The 20,000-nt window shown below is 38.9% G+C and overlaps 1 protein-coding gene across 4 annotated transcripts in view; it reads left to right on the forward strand.

The window, feature by feature from the left end:
• The window catches only part of Rbp6 (RNA-binding protein 6), a 1,287,678-nt gene that overhangs the window by 9,191 nt on the left and 1,258,487 nt on the right, over positions 1-20,000 (forward strand). The gene's annotated exons all lie outside the window — the stretch shown is intronic.

Below are 20,000 nucleotides of genomic sequence, written 5' to 3' on the forward strand. Positions count from 1 at the left end.
AGCAACTGGCGCCGAGCGAGAAAATTTTTGATTTATTGATGGAGAGAGAGAGAGAGAGAGAGAGAGAGAGAGAGAGAGAGAGAGAGAGAGAGAGAGAGAGAGAGAGAAATTACTGTGGCTGTAGTTGGTACGGTAATTACATGTTTCTTTTTTAGGGGTGTTAAGGAATTATGGGAACAAGGAAGGCACGGAAGAAAAAAATAAATGAAATGGGGATTCGTATGAAGAGGGTTCTGGCGAAATGGGTCGGAATATAAAGACCTCGTAGCCTGGGGATTTTAAGAGGGGAACCGAATGAGGGTTAGTCTCCCCTTTTTTCCCCTCTTCCCTTCCCCCTTCCCCACCTTACCCCTCGGAAGTCTGTAAATAATCCATTGAAAAGCAATTACGAAATACCATATCTGTTATATAGCCATCTGATTGTGTCCTCCCGAGTGCCGGAAAGATACGGAAGAAAAGGGGATAAGATGGATGATTTGGACCTCTGGACTCCGACTAACCAATAGAAACGGAAGTCAATACAGTACGGTATTCCCGATGTAATTAGAGTCTCGTATTTAGTTTCCTATTCTGCGGTCGCAGGTTCAAAATGTAATATTATGTTAATCATTCGATAATTCCTGACTATTCCCATTGTCCCTCGATGATCGTAAGATTATCTTAAATATTCGGTGTATGCCAGGCGTTTCCCCCCTTTGTTCGTGTGCCGACGACTACCCGTTCTGGCGCCTGATGTTATTGGAATATATATTCACTATAGCTTTTGTTTCTTTACGTCAGAACGTTTGCAGTGTATGTACGTATGCGCAGGGATGCGTAATTACGCTAGTAGTACTCGTGTAGATACTGTGTATATATATATATATATATATATATATATATATATATATATATATATATATATATATATATATATATATATATATATATATATATATATATATAATAAATTATTGTAGTATATGACAATTGGGGAACCTTTTATTTACATACCGAACACAGTTTAATAAGTAAGGTTAATTTAAAATAGGACCTTGTTATTAGAGTTTTACTTGAAATGCTATAAAAAAAGCGGTGAATAATTCTTCCTGATTTTATTTTTCCTTTCCCTCCTGGGCCAAGATTTGGAAACCTAAACCTGCTACCAGTTTGAACGAAGTATAACCTTCCTTCTTTATAGAGGCAAGTCTACCGCCTCATCGCTTTCCTGTCCCTAATCTTTTCCTAGCCGTCTTCTGGGGCTGAGCTGGATAAGGGTTACTTGTCTTTTAGTTCAAATCATTAACATCCCCCCCCCCGACCCCCCACCTCATACACACTTCTTTCTGTGCTGTTATTTTTCTTAATTTAGTTCTGAGTAATTTCAGCGTTGGAAGATTATGACGTTAATTGTTTGTTCCGTATTTGTAGGAAGATGGAGGTCTTTAGGACCGGAGAAAGCTGTATTTAAAACTCGTTTATTATTTATTAGTTTCTTGAATATGCGATTTTCATTGTTAATAAAGGAAAGTGATAATGATTTGCTTTATGAAAGACGCAAATGACGAAGTGCTATATATAGGCTATATATATCTGTATATATATAATAGCCTATATGTATATGTGTGTGCATACATACATGCACATATATAATATATATGTATATATACAGAGTATACAAATATATATATATATATATATATATATATATATATATATATATATATATATATATATATATATATATAATACGACGACTGTTTCCGTCGTTCACCTTGACGACTTGATTACAGGAAGTGAGGAGCGATTTTTGATACTGCGGCACCACCAATAAAAAGAGAGGCTTAAAATATCACGATCATTAACTCGTTGTCATTTTTGTAAATGTACTGTTACACAGCTTCTTTTCTCTCATATGTTTTTGAAGTCCTTTGTGCTCTGAAATTTAGGGTCCTTTTAATTATTATTATTATTATTATTATTATTATTATTATTATTATTACTACTACTACTACTACTACTACTACTACTACTACTACTACTACTACTATTATTATTATTATTATTATTATTATTATTATTATTATTTTTATTATTATTATTATTATTTTGGAAAGGCTCGCAGAAGAGTTGAAAGCTGCATTGAAATAGAAATATTATGCATCTTTTTGCCTTTTATTTTTTATTATATCATCATAATATTATTATTGTCGTTATTGGTTATTAAGAAACTCGTTCTTGTAGCGTATACGTCTTACATGACTTTTTATTCAGACAAATATCCGTACCATACCGTGTGATACATACATAGGCTATATAAAATATTAAAGTCAATGACAAACAGATATTCGATTTCCGTTAATTTTATTGTTGTACGTAAAAATGGCGTCGCAAAGACTATGGTTCCCTTTGTATCTCCTGAGTAGGCTAATTCAGCTTGACCAAAAGAGGCCGTTAACATCATTCCTCCTTTGGAGCGATATCGTTTTGGGCAGCCGGACCCGTCCAGGTCTCCACGCAAGTAAAGAAAATGATAATCGCAATCTCGTAATTGGTCACATTGCGAGTATTAGGCCTAAATGACCCCCAAAGCCTATATATATTGCATGCCCAAGCGAGGCTCATTTGCATAGGCTTATGCATAATACATCTCCCATATAGACCCGCTGCCATTATTCGGTATGCACTGATACCCCGTCGTTAGCAGGACGACGCTGAAAGTCCTGACGAGGATAATGATGGATAATTACTAAAATTTGTCGGAGGCCAGGCCCTCCCCGGGGGAAGGGAGAAAGGGGAGCGGTGTAATTTATCCTGCTGGGCCGATCCTGTTCGCACTAGCAAGTGGATTTTGGATGTTGTAGGTCATTCCTTATCTCATTATGACTATTCACGCACATTATATATATACATATTTATACAGTATATATATGTGTAAATGTCTGTATATGTATATGTATATATATATATATATATATATATATATATATATATATATATATATATATATATATATATATATATATATATACGTGAGAATATTCACACTTTTTTCATTGTAAATTCTGTATTCTGAAACAGTACAAGTCAGTTATAACATGGCAGTTTTCCGCCGTATGCACGGCGATCCTTGCTCAGGTACCTAGTTAGGAGCATTAGAAATAAAGAATGTTCACGCTCTCAACCATTTGGTCGGAGATGATTTTGGTGCATATGGACGAATCCTACCACTTCATTGTTGACCTGTATTTTTTCAAGGTACAGTATTTGCTTGTAACATAATTGTGGATAGTCACTTATAATTTTAAGTCTACACACACACACACACAAACACACACACACATACATGTATATATACACACATACATATACATATGTACTTTGGTAGGTAATCTAATGGAAGTGTACCTGCTGGCGAAGCCCTCATCAGTTTCTTAACGATAAAGTCCTGGAAAGACTTGTTTTCTCTCCATGTGACTTTTATATATATATATATATATATATATATATATATATATATATATATATATATATATATATATTACATATATGTGTGTGTTTGTGTGTATATATTATATGTATGTATGTGTGTACGTAAACATACATATTTTTACATATATATATATTATATAATATACATATACATACATATATATATATATATATATATATATATATATATATATATATATATATATATATATATATATATATATATATATATATATATATATATATATTATATATATATATATATATATATATATATATATATATATATATATATATATATATATATATATATATAAACTACACTGTTAGTATGTAGGTAGATGTACTTTGAATCTTATCAATGCCAATGTTCCGCTAAATATTGAGTGATCATCTTTATAAGATATTTCTTTCGACATTATTTACGTACAGAGATGGGCTAGATTATGTACATTCTTACGTGTATGTTTTCATAGGCGTACACACGCACGCCTGGCGTGTTTTAGCTTGTATGAACAAAGCTGACAGTAGCTCTTGTTTGTAACATTAGAAGGACATCATAGCGCTAACATTTCATTAAAGATGATTATTCACAATTATTCATTCAAGTATTTCGCGTTATTTGGAAATTCGGGCATCAGGTGTCGGTTGGTCTAGATGACCTTTAGATAACCCCTGAATTTTGCATTACGAAATTGGCTCTTATGTTCCTTCAGTTTTCACCGGTAGTAGCCTACTCTTCAACGTATATCTCTTTGAGCTTTTGTTTTAATATGACACTGTCTTTATCTCTCAGTCTATCTCCGTTTATCATCCCGACCTTGCTTCCTTTCGAAGCCTAATCCACACAAATTTCACCCCGTAACCTCATCATCCCTTCGTTATGTCCCTTTTATGGTCATCTGCGTCCATTCCCTTATTCGTAGACTTCCTTACGTTTAATATGTATATATCTCCTCGTCACATTCTTGAAGGACGTACACATACACTCACCCTTCACATATATACACACATACACACACGCACACTCACACATGATCGTGTGCGCCGGTGAATCGAACCTTTTGAAGTTGGGATGCTCCTCTCCCGTGTCCACCACCAGGTTCAAAGTTTGCTCGTTGCTAAGCACGATGGCTTGGCAGTTATGTGTTCCTGGGATAAAATCACGTATTTTTAGTATCAGCTCTTCATGGGGATCGGAATCCTCCATGGGGACAGCGTCGGATGACGACTCGCGCCTTCGCATTCGGGATAAACCTGGACGGGTAATTTGCCGGAGCAGTCGTAACTTCGAACTGGTTTTCAGTGTACCAAATATGGCTGTCTCCAAACAAATCGTCGGATGCTCCTTCTGCAATACTATGCTAGTTTTTCTCTTATCTTTTATGTCATCTTTTACGCGTGGCCGCTCATCCTTTTTCGTTGCTGCTATAATGACAATAGTAATGATGGGTTAACCTCCCGTCTGCCATACAATGACTCGGACTCTCTCTCTCTCTCTCTCTCTCTCTCTCTCTCTCTCTCTCTCTCTCTCCTCCCCAGGCGAAACCTTGTGAAATCTTCATTTAATTTTTGACGTTGCGTTTTGGCATCGCCGACGCATAGACCTGTCTGCAAGCAAGTTGGCAGGTTTTTAGCAAAGGTTAATCAACCTGACTTGCATTGTTGCGTCACCTCGTGTGCCTGTGTGTAAGTGCTTGTGAACGCTCGTGTATTTGTCGAGCCATTGATGTTTATATTTTATTTCTTCGAGTTCTGTAGCGTTCATTTCGGTCTGTCGTGTTACTGACAATACACAAGTCCTTAACATTTAGATGCGGGAGAGGTTATGGAGTGGGCGCTGTGTGTGTAGAAGTGTAGCTTTGTACTTAGAGGCCGTTATGATACTTGCTGTACGTACTCTTGTCTTTAGGGAAGATCCTGTCTTTGGTTAGAGACGAGTTCTGCCTCCTGTTTAGGATCTCTTTTTGCTTACGGAAGATCCTGTCTTACGTTTGTTAACTGTTGTGTTTAGGGGCGATTCTCACATAGGTTAGGAACTGTAGTGGTTAGGAAAGATAATTTCTTAGGTTTAGGAACTCTTAGGGTCTAGGGAAGATCGTATCTTTTGTTTAAGAAAACTCCTCCGTTTATGAGAGATCCTGTCGCAGGCTTAGAATTCTTCCGTTTAGGGAAGATCTTTTTAGTAGGTTTAGGCATTCGTCTTGGGAAGATCCTCTATTAAGTTTTGTGTTGAAAATGCTGCTGTTCTTAATTGATAGGCGTGTTTGATTCGTACGAATGTCTTAATTCAGGGAACCCTCCAGGACCGAAGGATTGTGTGATGTCATTATCACCTACCTTTCAAAGGTCTTTAAACCTTTAATTTCTTCCGGGATTTACAATCTCTCTCTCTCTCTCTCTCTCTCTCTCTCTCTCTCTCTCTCTCTCTCTCTCTCTCTCTCTCTCTCTCTTCCTTACCTTCTTACGACATAGAATCCTGTGAATGACATAGTATTAGCATTAATGGTGTAAAGAATACGAGCATTTACCGTATTTTTATAATTTTTAATTTTTTTTCCTCGTTTTCCCTTGACCTACGAGTCATCATTTCAACTTCATCAGTGGCTGTTAAAGGAGAAATGTCATTTCCAAGGAGAGGATGATAGCGAGGGTGGAACTAAATAGAAAGAGATATAGAAAGTTTTTTTTTTCCGGATAGAATGGCTTTGGCGGTAATAGATGGATAGAATAAAGTTGTGATGGTGGAAGATAAGATTGATGTTGAAAATGGAATCATAAAATAATGTTAATGGTGATAGTAAAGGGTTAAATGGGGTTGATAATGGAGGGATGGATTCGAATTAATGGTAATGGAAAGATTGAATGGGATTGTGGGAATGGAAGTGTAGATTGGTGTTGACAATGGCGGATAAAACTCTCTTGGGAAGAAGAGAAAGACAATGGAATTAAAAGTAACAGGAGATAGAATGGAGTTGATAATGGAAGGATGAAATGAAGTTGGTAACAATGCAAAGGTAGAATGAAGTTGATGATAACTGAATGATAGACTGGATTTGACGATAATGGAAGGATAGAATGGAGTTTGTGACACTGTACGAATAGCATGAATAGAATGAGCAAAATGGAAAATTATAGGATTAGGAAAGGTGATAGCTTGAAGGAGGAGGAGGAGGAGTTGGAGGAGGAGGAGGAGGATTGCTTATTAGGGAAATATTAACTAATAGGTCAAAGTGTATCATATAACAGTGAAGTGAATAAGGCGAGGTTCAAGGTATTTAGCTAATGAGTCACACTGAGGAACGTTTGATAACGAAAACAACGATAATGATAATTAGTTATTATTATCATTTGTATAGGTATATTGATGAAAACAAATGATAAAATAAAGAATTATTATTATTATTATTATTATTATTATTATTATTATTATTATTATGAAAAGTTTAATACTAATTTGATCACTAGTTTTGAGCACGAGAAATTGCTAAGTACAACGAGCCCCAAGTTATAAAAGTTGAATTATTACGACACTTGATATGTTCACGCTAAATGACTACTGGAGAAATGTATGACATTTGCGCACGAGTGTATCACATGTCCTTTTATCTCTCGAGTATTTTGGCGGTCAGTATCTTGAGTGTAATTCTGAGAGTCTGAGAAACGAGAAGTTTTTTTGTGGGTTTTTTTAAAGAAAAAACCGAATGTTTTATAGAAACCACCTTGTCATTTATTCTACGAAAATACCAACACACGCAGATCCATGTTAATGTTTTAATTATTTATACTTACGCAGTGGAGTAATTGAAGACAGTCTTGGCATTTGAATTGTTAATAATAATGAGTAAAGATTTAATCTTGTTGTTAGGATACATCATCTGGTAAATTAGAGAATGTCAGGGTATGTATAATTAAGCGTAAACATGTTGGTATTATGGAATTATTTCTACCGAACGTTATGTCATTTAATAACAAGGACGATTACTCTACGTAGCCAGTGTGATTAAAAGTGAGTATACATGTAGAATTCAGTGATACCACGGTTAGTATGTTATCACACTTCTTCTGAGATTGTAACCTTGGGGCACTCTCTGTGCGGAGACTGCAACATAAAGGAGACAGTATTTACTTACGGGTAGCCTAATAGAGTTTACAGTGGCATATAAGTGTCATTCGAATAAAGATATACTACGATGGCTTCAGTTAGCCTTCAGTTTTTTCTTACGTAGACCATTTGCAGTTGCTGTATCACTTTGTGAAATTAATTTGATAAACTACTTCACGACTTTATAAATCCACGCAAAGATAAAGCGGTCACACGCTTGAGCATAATTTCTCCGACATCGGCTGACCGTCTCTTATCCTATCCCTTTAAAAAAAAAAATGAATAAAAAGCGCTTCCTCCAGTTTGGTCTCCATCGTTAAAGACGGGAGGACCGGGGGACTCTCTTCTCCTTCTGCTGCTACTCCTTATATGGAGGCCGAGGTGTCGACGGCATCCCATTCGAAATGAAAGAAGAATCTGGTAATGAGGAAATAATCCGGAGATGAGGCTCCCGATAGCGCCGATGACATTATCAAACACGACTCCGAACTGCTACTACGAGGGTTTGTTGAGGAGGACGGGACGTCGTGTGAATGAATTGGATGTTTTTACAAGTGTCGCGGGGCAGCGTGATATACGTGTGGACACGGTTGCCTATATGAGAGAGAGAGAGAGAGAGAGAGAGAGAGAGAGAGAGAGAGAGAGAGAGAGAGAGAGAGAGAGAGAGGGTATTCATTCAACGGATGTCGTCACACTTTTTCATCGTTAGTGGTAATTAAAGAGAGAGAGTTTAATCTCACTCTCATACTGCATATATATATATATATATATATATATATATATATATATATATATATATATATATATATATATATATAATATATATATATGATGTCTATAAAAATATGATGTTTAGCCTTTTATATATATATAATAATGCATATAATGTATATATATATATATATATATATATATATATATATATATATTATATTTATATATTTACTGTATATGTATATATAAAAGACAAACCACTTTTCTAAACATCATCGCCTCTGCTCATTGAATTAAGAGATGGAATCGCCCACGGGGGGGGCGGCGATCCCCCCACCGCCAGTTGGATGCCATAGAGACCAGTTTTCCTGTCAGCGCACGTAAAAGGAAAAAAGAATGCTGTCGGTCGGACACTTAAGGGCCCTGGCTAACAGCAAGGCTAACAGCATACTCGATGCAGTCCCCATTTCCAGGTGTCGGGGAATATGTATAAAATTTGATCGTCGTCGGTCGGAAGAATTCGGCAGGCGGCGGTTGTTCGGGAATGTGTCATTACGAGTGTGGAATGCGCCGTGCATCTGCAAAATGAATATGTTTATGTAAAACGCGGAAGAGGGGGGTGGGGGGGAGGAGGAGGAGGAGGCTCTCGGCAGCCGCGGCGCTCGCAGGAATGTTGGTGGTGTTGCCGCCGCTTCGAAATGGTTATAGAGAGAGAGAGAGAGAGAGAGAGAGAGAGAGAGAGAGAGAGAGAGAGAGGTGGGAACTCTCAGGTGGAGGTAAGAAAAGAAATATAGAAAATGAGCATATACTCTATAGAAAAGAACGATATGATGGTACTGACAAACAAATGAATAAATAGAGAGAGAGAGAGAGAGAGAGAGAGAGAGAGAGAGAGAGAGAGAGAGAGAGAGAGAGAGAACTCTCAAGAAGAGGAGGTAAGAAAAGAAATATGGAAAATAAGCATATGCTGTATTGAAAAGAAGGATATGATGATATTGACAAACAAATGAATAAAAAAAGAGAGAGAGAGAGAGAGAGAGAGAGAGAGAGAGAGAGAGAGAGAGAGAGAGAGAGAGAGAGAGAGAGAGAGAACTGAGGAGGAGGAGGAGGTAAGACAAGAGATATAGAAAATATACATATGATATTGGTAGACAAATGAATCGTATCATTATAGGACATGAATGAAAAGATGAGAGAGAGAGAGAGAGAGGATAATACAACAGTATATTCTAGTTCTGCTAGAATACTGGAAGGAATATATACATGAAAGGGGAGAGAGAGAGAGAGAGAGAGAGAGAGAGAGAGAGAGAGAGAGAGAGAGAGAGAGAGAGAGAGAGAGAGAGAGAGAGAGAGAGAGAGATCTTGTATATCTATGGATATAGATAAAAAACATCACCCCTAAATCTGGTAGATATTTTAATCTGGTAAACCAACAGCGATTCAGTCATCATGAACTGCGGTCGCCATGTTCCTTAAAGGTCTTTTTATGATTTGTCATAAGTGTTACTGCGCTGGCCTCAGGGTCGTAGGGCGTAGCCTAAGCGTGCTATATTTGTATAGAACGGCAGATAAAGAAAGAAGAACCCGTGTAGTAGTCCCAGGAACATACGCTGTCGATGGAAGATATGCTTGTGTGTCCTGGAGTATGGGGTAAAATTGTATAAATTTTCATGATCACACCGCTCGCACAGTATTACTTTGATGTTACAAGTTACAGTATTACTTTGATGTCACAAGTTACAGTATTACTTTGATGTTACAAGTTACAGTATTACTTTGATGTTACAGCAATATTTGGATGCTACAAGCTACAGCTAGTTTTATCCTAGAGATTGTGATTAATCGTAACTTTGTAGAAATTTAACTACAGCTGTTTCAAATGCTAGGGCTATTAGGCAATAGGTATGGTGAGGCCTACTTGCAAAGGCATTTTCTGTTAAGATTATTTTTAAATTCATATCTTAATTCACTGTATTCATTAATCTTGGAGCCTATAGCAAGTGTAGTCCATGAAAATAGAATTATGTATGTAAGCAAAAGATTCCTTTCTGTTTTGCCCACAATGGTGTGTACAGCATAGGGTACTGTGTTCTTGCCAGAGTTGAACCTAATTTCGACTAAGGTGATTCATTGTTCAACATCAGTTCGAGGCTCGGCTGTTCTCTCTCTCTCTCTCTCTTAGGTTTAGGTGTTAGGCCTATTGTTGTAGACTAATTTATGAGTCTAGCACTGTGCTACAATATCCCGCGTGCTACTATGCATGTCACTCTACAAGACAAATGGCCAACGCCATTCGATGTTATGTGACTGGCTCTGATTTTTGACTGCTCTGTTGAAATCCACGTTAGTCAGAAATTCCTTGAATCGTTTATAGCAGTGCTTTTTTTTTTTTATTAAGGTATCTTATCATGTGGATTTGTATTTACTTCTTAGCAAAACGGACGGTAGTCTTGAAGCTAAAGTTGCTTAATCTGAAGCAAGAAAGGCTCAGTTAATTCTCAATCCATGAAGCAGAATCAGTCAATGCCATCTTTCCATTGCATGAGCGCTTGACTAGAGTTGTATTTAGGCAAGGCCTGATGGGCAGATTATAGGAACCACGGGAAAGGGAAGTAGGGGGAAATATTCCAGAGCTTTGCAGAAGAGGGAAGGAAGAGACTGACCGACCCAACGATCCATAAGCTCTCGAGATAAATTCCCTATGAGGAAAACAATGAGGAGTGAGGTGGTGTGGCCAGCCGCTGTGTGCCGCTGACGCCTTTGGACGAAGAAAAAAGCAAAACAGGGAGAAGAATAATAGGGCGAAGGCATCAATTGATTTAGATGAGATACTGGTATCCTAATCCATTATCTGGTTGGACGTAAATTGTGATAATGCGGGCTGGGACGCTGATCGAGGCTAGGACGAGACAAGCTTAAGTGATTCCATTAGTCTAATGTATGTAGGTTTTATACTTTTAAATTTCAAGTTGCTGGCCAGCGAGGGTTGGTTTAGTATTTATTGATAGGGGATTATTATGGCCTCGGTCGCTGTATGTGCAACGAACCAACAAATTTCGCGTCGTGTATCTGATTGCCTCGTTAATTGTTGTGCCCATCCTGGGATAGTGTTTAGTACGAAACTCTAGTGTGGAGGGGACGAAGAACTAGATGTAAAACGAGCACTTGATTGTGATACTTTCAATATTATTATTATTATTATTATTATTATTATTATTATTATTATTATTATTATTATTATTATTCAGATGATGGACCCTATTCATATGGAACAAGCCCACCAAAGGGGCTATTGACTTGAAATTCAAGCTTTCAAAGAATGTGGTGTTCATTAAGAAGTAAGAGGAGGTAAAGGGAAATACGGAAAAAAGAGAACTCACTTAGTTTATGTCTGTGGAATTTGGTATATACTGGAAATACTCTCCATCGGTAAGTGGGTCTTGTTTGATTACAGATTTTTTAAAAGGAGTTTATTGCGAATTTTACTCTTCTTCATTATTACAATAGGATAAGGCGTCGGTGTTTTGAATTGAAGAACAGGGCTGGCGGTCGCATGTAATCCTCGCGTCGATGACCATTGCAGTTTTGACGCCAGTTTTCAGCATCAGTCAGTAAGTCACTTTTATTGACAGACATAATCGGAGGGATTAACGCGGTGCCCGCTGACTTAAAAGGAAATATGAAGAAACATTTCTTGGTGAGTTTGAGGATTGCGCCATGTTGGGTGATTACGAAGGAACCCGCAATGCAGGATGAGTACGAAGGAGTACACAACGCAGCATGCTTATGAAAGGACTATCAATGCCGAATGACGAAGAGATGAAAAGAAATCTTGCAAATAACCCGAGATAAAGGAGAGAATGCTAATGACTGTCAAAAAAGACGAGACGGGTTCAAACGGATACCTCAAGGGAAGGAGCGATACAGGGAATGGGAGGTTACACATACTGAAGAATTGAAGGTCGGGGCATTGGGCTCTCGTGGAGGGGAGGGTTAGGGGGATGGGAGGGGCATCTGCTGCAGACGTAACCGTTCGAGGAAGATCCTCTCACAAGGCCGTGAAGCAAAGACGTTATGGATGCTGGAGGAGTGAGGTTCCATTTTGGTGAGATTTTGTGATATTCAGTAGCCCCCGTATGATCCGAAGGTACGGATCAATTAATGCGTCGGGAGACACACTGATGGTAATGACTGACTGACAGCAGCCTGTGTGTGTGTGTGTGTGCGTGCGTGTGTCTGTTCGTCTGATGCCCTGAACGCTGCTGTTGCTGCTGCTGCTGATGATGATGATGATGATGACTCATGAACCTTCCGCGATCTTTATATGGTCACGTGGGCTCACCTTTACACGAAACTGCCACTGGCCCAGCGTACGCATGTACTACCTACAAGCGCACATGCGCATGCGCGTGCGTGCATGCGAATCGTGCTCTGGTACGCAATTTTACGCGCGCGAGGAGCGTCATTCCTTGAAACTGTCTCTCGTACCCCCGCCGTCTTGTTTGTAAACAAGCGAGGCGTCTGTGAGTGTGTGTGCGTGTATCTGTCTCAGAACCGCCTTTACGAAATACGGCCGCCCCAGTAAAGCGGATGTTAGGGCGGAGCAGGGAGGGGCAGCAACCTTTTACGGGCGCTGGCCCACCCGTTTTTGGGGGTTTCCCCCAACCTTTGACGTCCCTTCGAGATAAATCCTTCGGTTTTAGCGACGCATCCTGAAAGAAACATTAATTCACAGATGAAGAGGAAAATTTTACCATTTGACAGCAGGTAGAAAGAAAGATGAAAGGTTATGTAAGCCTTCGATTTATTTTGGATATGCAAGTACTTCATCTGGAATAGACAGATAGGTATATCGGTAAATGGAGAGAGAGAGAGAGAGAGAGAGAGAGAGAGAGAGAGAGAGAGAGAGAGAGAGAGAGAGAGATTGGATTTTATTTTGATAAAAGGGAGTCTCACGCACCAATTAACCTGTTCAGTGAGGATGATTATAAGCGATTATTCTGAAAATGAACTTGCGCCCTGATTGCGATATACGGGATTATAGAGAGAGAGAGAGAGAGAGAGAGAGAGAGAGAGAGAGAGAGAACCTCTTTTATACTTTGGCAGATATGATGCTTTGATGCTTCAGAGCTTGTTACAGTGTCTGTTGCTTAAGGTATGCTTTTAAATTGCAGTTCCGTTTGTTAGTTTGCTTCGGCAGTAACGAAAACTACAGCCATTAGTGTTGGCTTTATTATTATATTATAACTGCTATCCTTCAAAATGATATTATCGACGCACTTCAGCCTAACTCAAGGCCATATAAAGGTACTGAATGCTGGTACAATAAAGATATTATTAGGGATGAACTGAGAAATTCTCTCTCTCTCTCTCTCTCTCTCTCTCTCTCTCTCTCTCTCTCTCTCTCTCTCTGACTCAATTCGTTAACCCTCATTTTGTCTGTCTCTGACTCAGTGCATCTGATGTATTCTCTCTGGTAGAGTCTGAATCTCCCTCCTTTTCTAACTCTCCAACTTCTTCATCCTCAGATTTAGTCAGTAGTCTCTCTCTCTCTCTCTCTCTCTCTCTCTCTCTCTCTCTCTCTCTCGCATTGCATGCAGATAATTGTCACTGTCTGTCACTTCCTTCAGGGCCGACCTGAAGCTACTGCCGGCAATCTCAAGTTTTTTTTTTTTTTTTTTTTTTTTTATCCTGAGACGAATATCCAGCGATGTTTGAATCTCGGCAAAACTACCTTGCGACGTTTTATTTTCATATTTGTTTTTTATTTGCATCTTGATAATAACGTTTGTAATACGTGCATTTGTAGAGCCTCTTTCCTTCTTGTTTTGATGGCGACGCCGTCATCTAGATGTTTCCTTTTTTTCCGTTTTGTTAATTTTTTATTTACATCTTGATAATGACGTATGTAAATACATATATTTTTAGAACGTTTTTCCTACTTGTTTTGACGGCGGCGCCGTCATCTAAATGTTGCCTTTTTTTCTTGTTTTAGTGTTATTGCTGTTATTATTACCATTATTTTCAAGGCCACAGTTCTCCTGTGAAGGCTTGAGTCACCCGCGTCTCAAGTTGCAAGAGGCTGGGAGCCTGCTATTGGAAGGCTGCTTGTTTGTAGTCCATTTTATTTTGTTTTATTTGCTCTTCAGTTGTTGTTTTTGCTTTTCATTTGTTATTTTTATTTGCATTCTCCCTGGAAAGGTAGATTACTTGTGAGTTAAGTGGAGGCATTGTGTGCTTAAAAGCGGTACCACTTCTCCCTTTGTCTGTCTGTCTGTCTGTCTCTCTCTCTCTCTCTCTCTCTCTCTCTCTCTCTCTCTCACGCGTATCCTTCTTGTAAGGCAACTTTCTTCCTCCGCTGACGTCACAAAGAGGTCGATTGCTTCTTTACCAGGGAGAGCTCGGTAATTGTAAATATCGTGGAAAGTGATTATCAGTGCTCCTCGATATTAGAGGCAAGCCTTCACTTCATAGACTGGGTTTCATGTTCAGCTGTAGACAACACAGGTGCCTTCTTTCAGACAGCGTTGAGAGATTAATTAAATATTTAAAACTATATTTTACGCGTTTTCGTTCTTTCTCGTGTCGTGATTTTTAGACAAAATTGTTACGGGATGCGTTGTATAAAATCAAATTAAATTCAATGGGCAGTTTGAGAAAGAAAATGAAAAATTATACCAGTAACCTACGAAGGTGAAACAGTGGAATTCTGAGATTATTTATATTTTCTTTTACAAAAAGAAGCTGGGATTCTACAGTTATATACTCAGAAAAAATGGTATTCAAGTGCTAATCTGCTTCAATAAACTGGAATTTTATTTTGCACGAATAATGGAATTCTACGAATGATATTCAGGAAGAAAATGGAATTCTACGGATGGCGTTCAGGAAGAAAATGGTATTCTACAGATACCTTTGCAGGAAGAAATGGAATTCTACGGCTGGCATTCAGGGAGAAAATGGAATTCTACAGTTACCTTTGCCCGAAGAAATGAAACTATACGGATGACATTTAGGAAGAAAATGGAATTCTCCGGTTACTTTTGCACGAATAAATGGAATTCTGATGATTATATTTAGGAAGAAAATGGAATTCTACGGTAAATTTTGCACGGATAAATAAGTTCTACGGATGATATTCGGGAAGAGAATGGAACTCTAAGTGCACAATGCAAATGAAAGAGCGAGAAGAGTGATTGCAAATATAACTCGGGCAAAGGGGGTTACCTGCCAAGTCTTGAAAGAAGTAAAAATCGGGCCACACCAAATGTCAAAGAACCGTTCAGCTGATGAACCCCCCCCCCCACCCCGTCCCTTCATCACGGAAGTGAGCAATGGTTGGAAGTGCCACAGAAACAGACGGGCTTTACTGTTTATTGACGGATAGACGGGCGCACAAATAGGGTGAAAAGTGGAAGTCCTTTTTTCTTACAGACGGAGGAAACAGGCGGGCTTTAGTAGTTATTGACAGACAGACAGGCGCGCAGAAAGACGGTGAAAGGTAGAAGTCCTTTTTTCTTGCAGTCGGATGAAAGATACAGACGCAGAAATGATAAATGATTCCACGCAAGTGTGGTGTGGATGACCTCGTCGAGGTCCTTCCGTTTTAATGGTTCAAATTTTTGCCGTAACAGTGAACACTAAATGTTTTATCCCTCTCTTTCTTTTACGCTCCACCCTAGCCGAGACCCACAAGTAGGTACTGTACATAATTCCACATAGGTCAGCAGAGGCGTAGCAGAAAACTGCGCCCATTTCGTCTCATCTCTTCGGGTTCGAGAATCGAACGAAAGAGAAAGAGACGTTTAGAAGAAAGGAGAATGTATAAAACAGGAAAACGAAGGCAGGCCGAATATCCAAAGCTTAACAATAATGGGAAATTAACAGCACCCGAGCAGAGCTTAAACTTAAAAACGTCTGTGTCTCCGTACCGTCTGTGCTACCCTTGACCAGACGGAAGATAAAAGTTGGTGCGCGTGAATTGTGTCGTGTTGTGTTGCGTTGTGTTTCCTTGGGGCCTGCATTCCGCCGTGACGGGGTAAAGCCCAATAACGGAGGAGAGACCTTCTGAGGGACCCCGAGAACTCTGGTCCAGGATAAATACAAGAGCTAAAGGCTGCAACTTGCTCTGTGGCTGGGCTGCCCGATTACAGAAGCAATTTATACGAAAGTTTCTCAATCTACCAGTTAAAAATGGGAAACTGGAGCGGGGAACTTGTCTAATTAGAGAGTGGGAGAGTCTAGTGCATTAATTTCCCTTTGCAGGGGAAGGAGGAGGGGGCGAAGGGAGAAAGGCAGGCTGCTTGGAGAGGGAGGGAGGGAGGGAAGGCAGGGAGAGGCAAGGAGGGAAAGACGGAGGGAGCTCCGCTCTTGCACATTCATGAGTGACGCTAAGATGATAAAAGGCGGCTTAGGAGAGGAATTCCTCCAGGAGGCAGGACTTAAGGAGAAGGATAAGCTTTCCAAAAAAGGGGTTAATGTGTGTTTTGAGTTATTATATGGCAAGAGGCGTTTGTTTGTGTTTTGGCTTCCTTGCGAAGCTCTGGGAAAGCATGGGACGCTTATAAGGAGAATCCTCGATAACAAAAGAAAATGAAAGGGAGACAAAGAACGTTATTTGTTATTTGTTTGTTGTTTTGTTCTCAAAGGCAATAGCCGTATCAACTCGCTCCACATGAATGTTTGTACATTTATAGTAATAGTTTGTGTATATAATAAAAATACACAGTTACATAGTATACTATATTACTATGTAAAATATAAAAGCAAAGACTTTCGATCCTCATCTGTGTGCACGTTAAAATACAAAGCGCGAGAGAGGGCAGTTTTCTTAACGTAAACACTGGTGAGGAACACCGTTCAGGTGTTCGAAAGCCTTTGCTATTATGTTTTACATAGCACTATAGTTTGCTACACAATTGTGGATTTTTATTACACAAAATGTTTTTCACGAGAATGTGAATTTCTTAATAATAATAATAATAATAATAATAATAATAATAATAATAATAATAATAATAATAATAATAATAGTAATAATAATAATATACATCCTGGAGAACTAAATGTAAGGGATTATGTGACTGATGCAGCGAATCTGGTGGTCCATAGATATTTTGGATACATGATTATGAGGACGAAAAATAAAACTCTTCAGATGCTTTCGAAATAGTATTTCCTTTGATTCTTTCTTCTTATTAGGAGAGAAAAACCACTAAAACTAAAACTCTCCAAAACTGTCGTTTAAAATGGAAACTGAGGGTGGTTTTTGAAATGACCCAATGAATAGTAAACTCGTTGCTATTGGCTCAGGACGACTAACGCTTTGGTCCTCTTCACTAAACCTATGTTTTAAGGGATATGACTTTCATAGTCCCAATTCTACGGAGGAAGGAAATAAAACGAACTGGTTAGAAGTACTGTTATTACTATTACTTTAGCAACTGCTTGGGAATAGCCGATTACTATTTTTATATCCCTTTGTCTCGTGTATCTAGATTGTGTGTATTGTGTTGTCTCTACTTTGTATATTCCCTGTATATGGCCCTGAGCTGAAATAAAAGACATTTATTATTATTATGCGAGCGCAGAGGAGAACTAGAAAATAAATGGCCCTGAGCTGACGTAAAAGATATTATTATTATCATCCTAACGCAGAGGAAAACAAGGAATTAAATGACTCTGAACTGATATAAGAGACATTATTATTATTATATTGACCGAACGCAGAGGAAAAAACTAGAAAATAAATAAAATGAGCATAGCATCAGCCTACCTCCCTGAACGGCCTCAGCAGCTCGCCAGCTACTGTGCAACTGAGAACCAATAGAGGAAAGCTAAGGTTTCTCTCGTCTCGATAAGAGACGACGCCGGAATTGGTCAAGTACTTATTAACGCTCTGAATCATTCCGCCTCTCTTTTCTTGTTCTCTTCTGATCCTCAGTGACATTTTCTGCATTTTCTAATCTTTATCGGTACGTATTATCTCCTGCTTTAAAGAAGCAGCAAAGCAAGCAGAGTTAGACTAAACAAGCCCCTCTTCAGTCCAGCGTCCACAAATTTGGTCAGCCGACACATGCGGGAAGCCGTAGAAGTGAGGAGAGAGAGAGAGAGAGAGAGAGAGAGAGAGAGAGAGAGAGAGAGAGAGAGAGATCAGCCAGGGAGCGAAGGTCCTTTCTTTCTTTTCTCCTCTCTCCTCATTCAGCCTCGTTTGGATGGGTTGTTGATGATGTATATGTTGCTCTCTCTCTCTCTCTCTCTCTCTCTCTCTCTCTCTCTCTCTCTCTCTCTCTCTCTCTCTCTCTCTACATATATATATATATATATATATATATATATATATATATATATATATATATATATATATATATATATATATAATATATACACACATATATATATATGTGTATGTATGTATGTATGTATGTATATATTACTCTCTGTCTCTCTGTCTGTCCAGTCCTCGTGCGTGTGAACTAAAATTAATTCTGCTTCATTTCATCTAATTCCTCTCCCTTTTCGTCTTTCGGTTTTCATTTAGGTTGCCTTTATTACTGGTTCGCGCTGTTTTATTATTGTTATTTTTCCCCTGCATTCATTAGTGTTCTCCTCCTCCTCCCCTCCTCCTCCTCCTCCTCCTCCTCAATTTTTTCTCCTTTCATATTAGTACTTTCATTAATTTCTCTCTTGCACAACCTTCGGGGCTTCTCTTTGTTCTCCCTTCGTGCGCATTTTAATTCCTTTCTAGGGAGACTTTTCTTTTCTTCTTCTTCTTCTTCTTCTTCTTCTTCTTCTTCTTCTTCTTCTTCTTCTTCTTCTTCTTCACGGTTATATGTTGCAGTGTGTTTAAGGTTCCATTCTTTCCATTTAAATCTTCCGACGCCGGTAGTGCTTTCTGTATTTGTTCAAAAATGAAGCTTATTGAATTAGACCTATAGGAAAACGCTCTGAATCTCTGTCATTCTCACTGGCCCTGTCCTTCTTTGTCTTGAGGATTCTTGTTTACTTTACGTGTTAATGTTCTAGGTTTCACACATTCTTAGCTATTCTAGATTTCTCACCTTTTCAGTGATTCTGTGTTTTCCCCGCGTGAGAGGTTTAGGGTAGTTCCAGGTCGTTGATTGCGTAACCGCCGTTCCTTTTATCTACTCAGCATCCGTCAAGTAAGACTACCCTCGCCTTATCCCATTCTACAATCTCTCCTTCTAGTTTCTTTTTCTCTCTCCCTCACCACCGTCCTCCCATCCTCTTCCCTCCCCTCCCCGCACCATGGTACTTCGGTCGTACCTGCTCTGCCACGACCTCTGTGAGCATTGTGTGCTTCCCCACAAACTCTCTCTCTCTCTCTCTCTCTCTCTCTCTCTCTCTCTCTCTCTCTCTCTCTCTCACACACACACTTTGTCGGTTTATCTCTCTCTCTCTCTCTCTCTCTCTCTCTCTCACACACACACACACACACACACACACACACACACACACATTGTCGGTTTACTTGCTTGTCTTACTCGGAATGGCTAGATATTTGAATGTTTTTCCTCTCTCTCTCTCTCTCTCTCTCTCTCTCTCTCTCTCTCTCTCTCTCTCTCTCTCTCTCAATAGGTCATGAAGGATATAGCAGATAGCGATAAACGTATTGGAAAGGCTTAGTGAGTTCCTGAGAGAATATGATTAATAAGGTAACATAAGTAAGTAATTACACTTCCATATTGCC

This window comes from Macrobrachium rosenbergii, chromosome 16 (assembly GCF_040412425.1).
Source record: "Macrobrachium rosenbergii isolate ZJJX-2024 chromosome 16, ASM4041242v1, whole genome shotgun sequence".
Classification (NCBI taxonomy): domain Eukaryota; kingdom Metazoa; phylum Arthropoda; class Malacostraca; order Decapoda; family Palaemonidae; genus Macrobrachium; species Macrobrachium rosenbergii.